Source organism: Semicossyphus pulcher, unplaced genomic scaffold (genome assembly GCF_022749685.1).
Source record: "Semicossyphus pulcher isolate SPU_LCO1_2020_fin unplaced genomic scaffold, fSemPul1.0.p SCAF_18, whole genome shotgun sequence".
Lineage (NCBI taxonomy): Eukaryota > Metazoa > Chordata > Actinopteri > Labriformes > Labridae > Semicossyphus > Semicossyphus pulcher.
The window spans coordinates 12,690,071-12,704,581 of NW_027211691.1; the positions used below are offsets into that span (position 1 = coordinate 12,690,071).

Here is a 14,511-nt window from a genome sequence, read left to right on the forward strand (position 1 = left end):
CATTGTAAAATAAGAAAGAAATATGTCCACTCAAGACGTATGCAAGAGTTTATATCTTAACATTGTATTCACGTTAGATTTCACACTTGCTGCTCTCCAACTGCAGAGACCTGAAGACTATGACTCTCGAAAGGAATCCATCTGGGTGATGTCAGTTTCAACTCATGGAGTGACTCTCAGCCGCCTGGGTACCGTCTGACTCACTGGGTTACAATGCAAACAGAAATCGATTTGGGAGCATCCAGAGCAGGTGATAAAAGTCACAATGAAAAGTGTAATCACAGCATCCAGTAATGGCTCTTGGGAGGACTCTGCCCCCACACCCTGCCCCTGGCCCACAGGAAATAAACCTGCTAGCTTTATTGTGTTAATCCAAATCCTCTATGAAGTCATTGTGGGGATATGGCGCTTTGTGCAGCACAGCACAGCATAGTGTATGCACTACTTTGTTTCAATGAATGAATCCAATCAATCATTCGTCCTTTTTGCTTGCTTTCAAACTGCTGACGGCTTTAACATTCATGTCGGCACCAGGGGTAACGATGCAGAATAAAGGCTTGGAGTCAAAACAGACAGTTTGTCTTTGCTGTCGATTTTTGTCCTCTTTACACTGTCGGTACCTATTAATGACAAAGTGTAAGGTGCACAAAGGCAAAGAGAAGAACTAAGGTTTGTGAGAAGAAGAGGACAGGCATAGATGTTTGCATGCAGATAGACACCAAAACAACCTGTTCCTGAACCGCGCACACAAACACACACACAAAGCCTATCGCCCCCATAGCCTCCACTATGTGAAGTATAAAATCTTCTCAAACTGCTCCAGGCATTGATTCCTTTGGCCTCAGGGTACGCTGCCTCAAGAGGACAAACCGACTCGTAGTCTTTCTCTCTCACTTGCCCTCTCAGTCTCTTTCTCCATCAAACACACTCAAGTTTGTGCTCTCTGAGGCCTTCTCCCACTGAGTCTTTTGAGGACATCAGTATGGGGACAAAAACTTAAAAAGCAGCCATGTCTCTGAGTCCTGCATGTTAATGTCCATGTGCACTCACTGGGACAAATGTACTTAATACTGCTCTATCCCACTATATCCCTCACTTTTCACAGTTATTTTCACTCAGTGTCTCCAAGTCTGTTAACATGACCATTGACAATTTGACCGAGCAGTATTTGATCCCAATATATCCAGTTCATGTGAACAAGACGGTTGGTTGAGACTAACTCAACGAAAAGTTGTAGGCATCTGTGTATTTGACTTCTCATGTCTCAATTATCATTCCCTTTAACAAATACATGTGGTACAAGGGCTTTCTGTCATTTCAGTTAGTTCTTGAAAAAGGATGATTGACAGCTCTGTTGACAAATACAGCTCCTGCAGATGATCTGCTTCGGATAAGCAGAGTAGAGGACGATCGGCAAGAGGAGACGTAACTAAAACAATCACTACAGTCATTGAAGTTTCCATATCTGTGAACGTTACCCTCAGACCAATACAAGAAGCTGCTGGCATGCATCCTTGCTGTTTTTTCAGTAAGTTAAGTGTGTGTTTTGGTTAGCAGAAGTGGCAACGGCAGCGTTACCCACCGAGCTCTACTGCGCAGACTCTGGATCTTTATATACAGTCATTGGTTGCGTCTGGATGATGCTTGTTTGCAGACTTATTTCAGACTAAAGAGGGTCCAACTTGAAATCGTTTTGCAAAAGATCGGCCCATCCATCGCACAAATGCAGACCAATTTTAGGGCAATCAGGGTGAGGGGTTTCTCCTCTGCCATTGTTGTTGGAAAGGTTGCTATTGGAAGTCCCACCCCTTCTTGATTTTGATTGGTCAGGAAGGTTGAAGTGACATTGACAGCGCAGCGGTGTTCCAAAAGTTGAACTAATTTCAACTGAGAGCGCTGAGAGCTCAGCGACAAAAAACAGCAGACACTGAGGGTGTTTTTGCTCTAAGATGCTGAGCGCTGAAAACGCTGAACTGTATTAGTTTTGTACAGATGAAAGGGCGCTGCCAGCACAAAAAAAGTGCTGTTGGTGGACACATGCCCTAATGGCTGTACACTGTGCACTCAGTGATATTTATAGTTTTGGAAATCCTATGAAATTGTATCAAATTCCCAAGATTTCCCTTGTCTAGAAAATATCTCTTAAAATTCAAAATAAATGGTAAGATCGGTTTCCAGGTACTCTTTAGATTTTAATATTGTAGGTAAAAATATACTACATTGAAAAGTCTACTTTCAAATGCTTTTCAGATCACTGAAGAGGTAGAATGTAACACGGCACATTCATGTGTAAAATGATGAGTGGTAACCTGTTTAACTGTGAGGCATCTCCACTCTGATCACTGTGTTTTTCACCATAACCGTTAAGAATTACAGTTGGCATTTTCTGAAACCAGCTTACTTTAATCCCGTTAAATGGAAACCCTTTCTCCAACACTGATCCCACTGTCAGCACACACGCTTTTACACAGAAAAATACAGGTCTACAAGACATCACACGGGCAGGCAAGGCGTCACACATGCGTGATTTCTGACACACATACAAAAGCTGCATATTAAAGAGCGCTGTAATAGCCTGTCGAGCGTCTTGAGCGTGTGGTCAACAAAACATCTCTGCGCTTCTGTATGGATGAATGCACACACACTTTTCTTTTCTGCCATTCCTGTTCAATTGACAGCAAAGCAGAGCGCATAATCCCACATAAATGCATACTAATAACTGCCTTCACTGACACGCGCACACACGCGCACACACCCATACACACACTACATCAGAATAATTATAAGCACCAGAAAGAGATCCAAGCCAATGATGCACACACACTGAAAGTTTTATGTAATGAGTTCAGGGTAACACAAATTGGAGAACCTAAGGCACTGATCCAACACGTCAGCATGAAAGATGTGGACTAGCAAGAGGAACATTGCTTCTTTGACCAAGGAGGCAAACATAAACACATAAACAAATCCCCCACAACCAATTACCTTGTTTTGACCTTTAATTACAGGGCTTTCCGAGGCCAATCATTCTAATATAGCAGCAGCAAGATGCATCATACTTCCACATTTTGTTCAAATGTAACCACAGCTGTCTGATCAATAAGTGATGGATGGGTGACGTGGATAAGTAAATAGATCCTACATGCTCAGCAAATATTATTACGGAGGTACTATTATTGCTAATGATGACAAACACAAAGAAAAGAGATAACACACATGTTCAAATAGCCATCAGGTGTCCCATTGTCTAAACTCTGGGGAGACATTACCTTCCACAGCATTTGTTAATAAGCTCATTTCTCTTCTGTGTCGCTGCGCCTCTCATCCTTTCTCTCTGTTCCTTCTACACACCTTGCTTTTCGGAATCTTTCTTGCTGTTCTGTTTTTTTTTTTATCTCATTCTGCTCTGTTTTTCTCAGTGTCTCTCTCTCCGGGTTTTTCTATCACACTCTCTGTTTTCCTCTATGACTGCCTCTCTGGCATGGTTTGGTTGGTTCTTATCTATTCTCGCCACTATCTGGTGTTGGGGGAAGATAAGCATGCATTTGCATGTTTAATGAACCAAGCACCCCTGATTCCCCTCAGCATGAGGACACACACACACACACACACACACACACGCACACACACTGCTGCTGTTGGCCCTGCACGCCTCTTTCTCCTTTTCCACTGACATGGAGTCACCAGCTGCTGAATCCTATAGGAGTAAACATGGCTGATCAATCGCCCTTCACATCTACAGCTGGAACGACAGGATAAGGGACATTATTTGACCTACACACATGATTTGAGCAAGAAGCAACAACATCTCAAACCAAGCTGGAGTTTTGTTTGATCTGGAGTGAACATTGGATGAAACCCTAATGAACATTATTATTAACATTATATGAAAGAAAGAAGATGTCACCACGTCGGGGAATTTATCTGAAGTTGAATTATAGATCTAAGACGTATTGTTAGCTGTTAGCATGCAGATGTCTGTTTATAGAGATTAATAAGAAGGTATGATTGTTGTCAGATAGCTGCTGGTGGGAGCCGGGATGTCATTACGGCAGATTAGGTTCCGCCTGCTTTTGCTCTCCACACGGACTGTTTTTCCTGCATACACCGCAGCCTGCTGATACGTGATTGGTCAACATTTCTCAGACTACAAGCGTAGTACAAACGGAAACCAGAACACCCCCATTGCCCGAAAATCCACATCCCTGCCTACAGATTACATTAAGATAAACAGGATCTCTATGTCTGCAAAATACAGAAATCTGTTAAGCATTATGCATGCATGTAACATGGAACTAACATGCATGGAACTAAACTGTTCCCCTTTGTGGAATCTGTATGCAAGTACAGTCACTCAATATAGTCAGCTATAGTAAGCTTATTGAAATTTGAAAAAAAGGTTACATCATGCTCTAAACCCAATTTGACAGTGATTTGTTCAAAACAGTTATAGAACAAGGCTAGGTCAAAACCAAGTATGTGGGTGACAATGTGGTCACCCACATACTAGGTGGGTGACATCAGGTCAATGTGCGCTTTTGCGGGCAATGTGCTACAAGGACTGTCCTTATAATGCCAGTGACAGCCTGTTTGAAAGCAGATGTGCGCTGCGGAATTAGGTGAGGACAGCGGACGAGAAGCGGAGGAGCAGCCCCGCCTACTCCCCGAAAAAAGTATCCAGAGTTATATAGACAGAGAGTCACGTCAGTGGAGGTCCAATATGCTCCATGATCTGCCTTTGCGATGTTGCAACTCTCTCTCTCTACGGCCGTGAAAGTACCGTCGCTCTTTCGCTCAGTCAGTCAGTTACTCAGACAGTCACATACAGACCCATGTGTAGGGCTGACCCCGGCTGGTCAGCCAAAAAACAAAAAATAAGTCAATGACCCCTTCTTCACAATAAATGAACTGAGGTGAAGGATGCATCTGGCTCAATATTTATCACTAATGAAGATGCAGGCACTGTGTTCACCACAGAGAGAGTCTCAAAAATCAACTCCATGTAGCGACACATTATGATCAAAAACTAAAGTGATAATACTAAATCGATTTTATGTTTGAGCAAATTGTTTCTCAAAGCTAGATGCTTATAGAAGTGGCAGAGTATCCATTGTGTTGGCTACTGTTCAAGAGATCAGCTATCGACTGCACAAGCGAGTTTTAAGCTCTTAGTATGCTTGGTATACATTGGCTGTTCTTAAGTGTCCCTGAGCAACAATCAATCCCTAAATCTCTGCCCACACTTCAGTGTTGTTCTTTAGTTGACTTCCGACTTCCTTGTCAAGCAAGCTGAGATAAAAGTTTTTCATCAGCTACAAAAACAAATATATAAACTCACCCCTTTTATTTCATTAAATAAATGCTAACGTGCTTGCAATGCTGTGAAGTCCTTTAAGGGAAACACAAAGCCTTAGGTAGGGCTTCTCCACATACAGTAAAATGTGTCATGTGAGGAAAAAAAAATGTGTTCCCTAAAATACGAGAAGCCAAGATGTAATTTAAAAGCAAAGACAGATAGCTCGGGGGAGAGATGAAACAACACAGAGAGAGGCAGACAGAAAGATAGACAGTGTGGACGACAGCGGTGTGAGAGATGTCGCCACCTGCCACCATTTTTCTCCCCTCCTCTTGGAAATGCATCATCAGTCATTAGGGGGGTGAGCATGACTTGTGGTATCATCATCCCTCACACAGACACACACATACACTAGACACACAGAGGCCCAAACATAAGGCGTATTTTAAGGTATAATGCAGCCGCCTATAATTTGAGTTCTCTCTATGCAGCATTTTGCTGAGCTTATAAAACCGCCTGCAGCTAATGGTGTGATGGATCCCTCTATTATCACCTAACGCAGGAGACCAGAGTGGGGTATGGTGAGATAAAGGAATGTAATTGGATAGTATTTTAGCCGTGGCAAAAACAGGAGGGTGGTCAGGGACAGAAAGAGAGCACCGAAAAAGCTGTAAAATGATAACTGCATGATGAAGTCTAAAAGCTGTCTGAATGTGATGGGCCTGTCCAATAAATTAGATCAAACATTAAACTGAAAACGCACACATGTGCAGTAAATGTCTCTGAACTCATTTCAAATGAATGTGATGCAATATTGTAATGCTACGAGATTATTTTAAAATGTACGGGGTTTCAGGGCAGAATGAGAGTTGCTGTGGCTGTTTTGTTCATATCGTTGCTCTCCATGTCATCATGTTTGGGGTCTCTCATATTTTCAAACACCTGTTGAGATTTAAAAAATATTTGAGGGTGGGCCAGCCTTAAAGAGTAAAAGTGTATGCTTTGACTCTAAGGAGGGAATTCACTAAAGGATTCTGCAGCTTTTGCACCCGCTAAACCTGTGCACAAGACACAAAAGACTCCGCCTCATTCTCAAAGCACACGCAGAGGGTTGAATGCACTGGAAAGTTTGCCGTTTGCGCACATTTAAGAGTCATTATGCAAACATTCGGGGCAAATTTGGCCCTTTTCTATGTAAATGACCCTCGTGGCTAAAAGCACCTAATTCATAAACGCCAGCGCTAACAGCACCGCGCAGATAAAGTGAAAATATACCACCTGCAGAGAGCCGGTGGTAACTGCGGCACAGAATTATAAGGGTTGTCACGCTCTAAAAAAATGTATTTATGTATGTAATACAATCTGTAAATAATATATTGTCATTTTTATCATAATCAGGAGACCAATCAGTCTGAGGCTGTGCGAGGCTCAACCCCGGCACATGGGCACACGTTGTCCACATGTGTCGTGACGATCTGGAGCCGTTACGCAGGACGGGGATTGTTATATGGACAAGCGGCTATCGCCTGCTCAATTTTTTGTTTTAAGATTATTTTTGGGGCTTTTTGCCTTTAATTGTCAGGACAGCTGATGATAGACAGGAAATGTTAGGAGGAGAGAGTGGGGAACAACATGCACCAAATGATCGGCAGACCGGGAGTCGAACCTGCGATCAGTGCGACTGTAGCCTCTATATGGGGCGCCTGTTCTACCAACTGAGCTAAACCAGCGTCCCGCATGCTCATTTATAAGATGAAGCTGCTTTACAGACAGTTTATCTAATAAAACACCTGTCGAGTCTGGACTTCACAACTCAAACTGTTTAAGAGCTGCCCCCTCCTCTCCCTGCTCAACATCGATCTGTGCATGGAGTTGAGCTCCGTCAGTGTGCACTCAACTTTTGCCAGAGAGCGCAGCATCACGCAGCAGAGAGTGGAGGTGCAGACAGCTCCATCCTTGTTTTAGTCTTTTAAAATTGTATTTGTTGTTTCTAATTTCTGATCTATATTTCTGTCCGTTTGGTCCTTTGTGAAGCACTTTGGGTTGCATGCTTATATGTATGAAAGGTGTTGTATAAGTAACATTGAGTTGAGTTGAGCTCCTCTTCACAATCAGACCCAAACAAGAGCAAACTGCACGGATCTGCGAAACTTTATGGGCGTGTTTGCGCTTGAATATCATTAGCTCAATTTACTTTGTTAATCTGACCTCGAGACGGAGCAGATAGAGGGTGCAAACGATGCGCAATTTATGGTGCTATCAGTGGCTGCAATTCATTCGTAGTGAATTCCCCCCTAAGTCCTTGTAAAACATGGTTTTGAAGACAAAATAAGAGGATTGGGGAGGAAAGCAAAGTAACAGACATAAGAGAAGAGAAGAGAAGAGAAGAGAAGAGAAGAGAAGAGAAGAGAAGAGAAGAGAACAATAAATAAGCCAAAGGGGAACAAAAAGTCAGACAAACATAATTCAGAATGTTTCAGTCACTCACCATGTGTCTCATGTGGCTGGGGTCTCCTGCTTTGGTCAGCTCTAAAGTGTGAAAACTAAGCCCACACCAGTGGTGTGAATGTCTCCTCCTCAGGGTAGAAAACTTTATACTCTGGTATATGTGTTCACCCCTGAGAAAAGTCTTGGATGCAGGGTGAGGAAATGTAGAGGCATGTGTGTACATGCGGCACAGAGAGTGGTGCTGGTCCCTGCTGGTGTGAGACTAAATGTCACAGCTTGATTAGAATAAATAGTCTTATACGTGCTGTGGGACTGGGCACAGACGCACAGCAGCGCAAGCATGTGTTTGTGGTGACTCACTGCTTTGTTCTCTCTCTTTCTCTCTTCCCTTTTCATGCACACTCATATACAGTCGCTCACACACATGCACGCACACTCTTGGACACTCAGGCTTTACCTTTGTCTGACCTACCCGAGGGGTCTTCGGGCAGATGTGTAAGTCTGAACAACACAATCAGAAAGCTGTTACTGCCTCAGGACATGAACTTTACACCTCAATCTCCCCCCCTCTTACTCTCTCCCTCTCACACACACACCAACACACTTTTTTGTCTCTCCGTCTGTGTCTCAGGGTATCGGTACAATATGTTCACTGACATTGTTTGATACACATAAGTGCTGCAGTATAAACAGCATGACACGCAAAGAATGTTTGTTTGTGTGTGTGCTACAACAGTTTATCCTGACCTTCTGAACGCTCATGTGTTGCTCTTTCAACATGCATTACATCTGACTTACTATCACTCAAACATAGACATGAAAGTCACATGAATAAACTAAGATGATGACATGCAGTAGAAGACCATCAAAGGTGTTGCTTGGATTCCTATTAGCTTAGCAACAGCCCATCACATAGGCCTGTCTGTCTGGGATGTTTTTGCATGTGTATACACACTTATCCATAAACTTCATAAACAGGATCGTCTAATAGATGTACTGCTGATAATACAGGGGAACAATATATTTGTTGAACACAAGTACGACACCAAAGAGGATAGATGCGATGTAAGAAGAGAAGACAAACTGACACAAAGCGAACAACCAAAAGACAAGAAGAGAGCGAACAGGGAAAAAAAATGGAAAATATAAATCAATGAGCCGACTGTATTCTGTGGCTGCCACAGGGTAATGAAAGCTATTCATTAGCCATCTATCTCTTTCTTCTTCTGTCCTATATTACTTTCGCTCTTTGCCTCACTCTTTTATCACTGCCTCCCCCGACCCTCATAGATGACACACCCATCTCTCTCGCCTAAACGCTAACAATTCCATTAACCAACAAAGCACTCATTTAGAGGTCACATTTGTTTCACCCAACTTAGTTCGCCATCTGCATACCAACTGAGGGTCTGCTTACTGCGGCCGGGATTCCTGTTATCTGACGTGACCTTTCCGCTTTTAAATAATTGCCAAATTATAATGGACTTTTGTGTGCTACTCCCTTTTCCTTTAACGGCATGGCTTTTCAACAGCTGCACTCTTACTCGTGGTGCATTCTTTGTTCTAAAGCAAAACAGATTTCTGTAATGTTATCATCTGTCATGTGATATGTGCATAAATACTGCATAATACTAGCCACAAGGCATCAGGCTGGTACTATGTTTGCTTGTAGCCAGTGGCATATAAACGCAGCATAATTCAATTTAGCCAGTGAATCTATAAGCTTACCTGACAATGCATATACTGGGTGGATAATCTATTGCCTGAAGTCAAAACTGGCTTAATGGCCAGCTTCACATTATTTCCTCAACAGTGCTTTAATGCATCAATAATGTGTCCTGGAATACCAATCAAGGTAAATGCAGGGCAGATGAAAATCTTGGGGCCTTTAATGATCCGAATCGGTCAAGGAATCATGCAGTTATCAGCCTTATACCTCAGTGAGCGCCCAAAACATATTTTATGGGTGATTTATTTCAACTCTAAAGCAACCTGGGTGTCTCTGTATATTAATGTCTCCAAGTTTTACCCAATCCGGCCTTAGAATTCGCCCCTGGAAAAAGCCACTGTCAGTCAAAGCTGGTGTTCTCTGTAATCGATAGAAGCAATAATATTTTAAACTGGCGCCATAGCTGTGGAGGAAGTTGTACAAACAGCTCGTGGTTTTGCCCATTCTACATTCCTACAACACAGCCCAGCGAGAGATGCTGGTGCCAAATATTACCGTTTTCCAGTAAAAGACGTTGTTCGCTGCAGGTGATGGCTCAGAGCAGTACAGAATCCGAAACATGGCGAGAATATACCCGTGGATCGTCTAAAAAAACGTTGGGACTTCAGTCTACATTTCAAACCTGACTATTTTTAACGAGACATGACATCAGAGGCGGGCGTCCGAGATTGAGGAAGTGTAGTTTAACAAGCTCCCTGGCCTCCACCCACTTGCGGAGGTTTTCCAGGGTCCACTAGAGAAGCGCATAGCTTCCTCCAAAAAAAATATTTTTGTCCTACCATAATGGCATTTGCTCCCAATAATAGCATGATAGGACTAACGTTGAAAATTGGTGAACTGGCCCTTTAAATCACAGGCAAAAGACGTAACAATATGTTACTGTATTGAGGCTGAGGGGGACCTAACATTGCCTGGCCTGGCAATCGCCATACCCTCAATTAATGGGCATTGAAGAGGGTTGTGAAACTGCTCAGCACATCACCAGGAGCTTCAATCCATGGGGGATCTCTACACTGAGCGGTGTGTGAAGAATTTCAACAATTTCTCCAGTTACAAACTGCTCAGACTGTTGCTGTCCAGCAGACATGGCCACAGCATCCAGTCTCGCATTACCAGGCTCAAGGCCAGCATCATCCCAACAGCCATAAGACTACGAAATGTGTAATACTTGTTTTTATATTTTAACTTTGCCTCATTTTTTTTTTACTTCATATCTTAGATTCCCCCCAGATTATATGCGCCTTGTTGGAGCGAAGTCTATTGCCAAGTGTGCTTCTCTGTTATTATTGTGTAAATGATGATACAGAACTTGAACTAGAATTCCCTTTCTCTACATTTACAGATGGTGGTGCTTATTGGTTATAATATTAACTTGGCATCTTCATATTGGTGAAAAATAAAAGAATACAAATTGAAGTGAATCCAACCATAAATTCTGTGGTATACCCCTTTAAAGAGCGCTAAAGGCTTGAGCTGCACAGCCAGTCAGGCAGAAAAGACAGCAGGAGCAAATGTTTCCCACTGGCTGCCACTTACCACTAATGTTAGAAAAATGATAAATTAGTCCCGGCGTGATGTTTGGAGTCTACGTGTTTGCGTGTGAATATGTGTGTGTGTGCCAGCGTGTGCGTTTCCTTCCTGTAAAGTGTTATGTCGCATGCCAACAGTTAACAGTGTGAACAGATGTTAGTCAGTACTGCCCTGGGTTTCTGCACCACAGTCAGGCATTTTTAGGGTCCTCAGCTCTGAGGAGGAGTCCGTGGAGATGCCTGAATTGCTTTATCGAGCGGAACACAACTAAGGACACGCAGGCTCGCAGTGGATGCCAAGAACACACATAGACACGCAAACACAAACACAGCGCTCGCTCCAAGCATGGGCGATACAAACCCACAATAAGAGGGTTTACAAAAATACACACATTTGGAATCATAATGTGCAGAAATACACAACTACAGGGTAGCAGGTAGCTTTCACCCTTACAGGCTTCTAACCGAGTAATGGACCAACTGCTGAGTGAGTGAGCTGGCTGCAGCTTAAAGCCCACAGGAAACCTTGTCTGAGAGGATAAAGACTGTCATGAAAAGAGAAACACAACTTTTGAAGGAGATAAGAGTGAGTTTATCCTGGAATGTCAAAAATGCTACGTAGCATACAAATATATAAGACCCCCAGTGTTTGCCTTTAAAGGGGTCCCTTTTTCCTCTCAATCCCACCACCTTATCTGCTTCCTTCAATTTTACCCCGTTCTTTATTATAATACCTATTCCCTCACAGCCAGCCACTACACTCTATTTTTAGCCGCTGTCTGTCATTGACACCCTGATGAAGGAGAGGGAAATGATTGGTGATGTTGGAGACCATGGGAAAGGTTAGCGCTGCCTCTTTGAATAGCATCAGACTCTTTCTGATCATTCACAGTTATACTGCAGACACTAATATCTATACTTAGGCCTGGAAAAAAAAAAAATCAGTGACAGGAGGCCCGTCAGAATCTGCATAAAGGAGAGTGTCAATCAAAATGGAACAAAGAATAAAGTGGGACAAATCAGAGGCGAGCAGTCACGTGCGCATGCATTAGCACAAAAAAGAAGACAAATGCACATCACACACTTTATTTGACACGCATTGACAAATATGAGCGCACAGAGGGATGGATGTGGACTCGGTGGCAAACAGTGAGCTGTCAAACAAAAGCTTAGCGAAGCCAATCCTCCATATCTGATGTGATAATCATAAGATGATGTAACTGTGAGACAGCAGACAGACTATTGCTGGCACAAGCACATGAACTCTTTATCACAAACGCACAAGGTCAGATAAAACAGTGTTGAAGTTTTGAAAGAAATGACTTTTCCAGAAAGATGTAACGTGTTGAGGTTAGATTTAGATTTAGTGGTAAAATAAACACATCTTTCAGGCCACATGTTTGGTTCGAATAGAGGATAAAGCTCCACCAAGAGTTCAAAATTACTGAAAAAAATAGATGCAATGTAGATGTTTCTTCCAAGACAGGTCATTTATTTTGCAGCCGTCTCACTCAAATATATTGACTAACCTGTCCAATATAAAAGGAATAATGTATTAGAACCAGATGGTGTTATATTGGGATAATAAACCAAACACATCATACACTCAAAAGTAACTGTGTGAAAGATGAGCAGGAACTTGTATATGTAAATATATGGAGGGCTTATATAAGATAAGATAATCCTTTATTCGTCCCACAACGGGGAAATGTACAGTGTTACAGCAGCAAAGTGGATAACGCAATGTTACAATAAAGGGTACATAAAAATAGGTAACTAAATAAGTGTGTCCTAAAAAATAGTGCATCCTAAAAAATATGAACAAAGCCAATAAGATAATACGCGACAGACCAAATGACAAACTAAGTCAGCAAGTGAAATCACAACAATAGACTTTAGGCTGCCAACAAATATACTTAAGTCAAATATATAACCAAATTGTAATAAAAATGGATATCTGGATATTAAAATTAATATTCGGTGTAGAAAATAATCAGTACTACCACGGCTGTCTTGTGAGCTCTTGCGTGTTCTTGTATGTCCTCGCCCGCACTCTCTACGGAGCATTTTTGAAAGCACGCAACGTCACTTTATAAGTTAATAATTAACTTTAATCTAGCTGAAATGAGTTACAACAACAACAACCGTGTGGCGTGTGGTAATGATGGCAGAGAATTAAAATCCCAGCCCGGCAGGAGAGAGAGAGATACTTTGAGTCTTTTAAAAGACATGTTCATATTTAAATAAATATACCTCGGATACCTTGCTCGCTCGGAGCGCTGAATGTCCGATGTACCGTAACCTAATTATTTATTATTACTTATTACTTATTATTTGTTTATTTTGCAAGGTGTACTAAGCCTATGTTGATCTTTTAAAAGGCATGTTTATGTTTAAATAAATATAACTTTGTACGCAAGTTTGTCTCTCGTATTGGTAAGCCTTCTTTTGGACATATTCGTTCGAACCACGTTTTTTTTTTTTTTTAGAAGGAATAATTGAACGTCATTTATGGCCAATTTTGACAGCACTGCTGCAGAGTAAACCTATTCTAATCAAATTTCACGTGTCAAGTCAAGTTTCAGTATGTATAGTCTTTGTCTTTGATGTTGGTTGCTCACTGCCCTTTAAATCACTATACAGGTATATTAGCATCTAATGGAACTTGAAACCAACCCAGGAAAGAATCCTGAAAACATTCGACAAAAAGTATTTTCTGAGACTCGGCTGGAAAGATGGAAAGTTCAAAAGCATTTTTTTCCAGAGTGCTCTGTTTCCCCCAAAGGTTGTGTACTTATGCAATACGCTGCCTGAGGGAGTCAGAGGGATGCTGAATTTATATGAACCTGACTCTTTGACATCACAGCCGAATGCAAGCACACATAAAAACATACACATAAACACAAACATCTCAAACTGAGCCCAACTTTTCCACAAAACTTTACTTTTACTTTGGATTTTTGTTTGCAGGGAGGCAAACTCTGCGTGAGAAAGACTGCGAGGAGACAGTGATTTAGTGAAAGAAGAGGGGGAGATGTTGAGGTCATGGGTGTGAGAGGTCAGTGTCCCTATTTCATCTTTACCTCCTCTTTCTGTTAGAGCTCTCTTTCCCCCATTTGAAAACATTTTTAACTGTAGCGAATATGCTAATTAATCCTGTAAAAGTGGTTCCAGCAAATTTAGAACTAAGTTTTGATCCGAGTCTCAAAGCAAAGTCTGTAGAAGCACTTTATGTGTTCGTTCTCATGTGTGAACGTGGGTGAAAGTGCGTGTTGTCACACCCTCAGCATTGTTGCCAAGAGCTGTGTTGATAAGTCTGTTACATCAAGCCCTCAGCAACTATCATGATGTGTGTTTGTGTGTCAGTGCAATATGTGAGACTGCACGTTTGTGCATTTGGGAAGTGTGTCATAATCTCACATCGTTATGACACGCGTCTGTCGGTATGGTATGTGTGTAAGGCGCCACACGAACTCAATGTTATTATACCCCATGTAACACCCTCGATG

General features: G+C 42.1%; 1 protein-coding gene across 1 annotated transcript in view; it reads right to left on the bottom strand.

Annotated features, from left to right (window-relative positions):
- Positions 1-14,511, bottom strand: part of ctnnd2a (catenin (cadherin-associated protein), delta 2a) — a 287,463-nt gene that overhangs the window by 178,888 nt on the left and 94,064 nt on the right. The gene's annotated exons all lie outside the window — the stretch shown is intronic.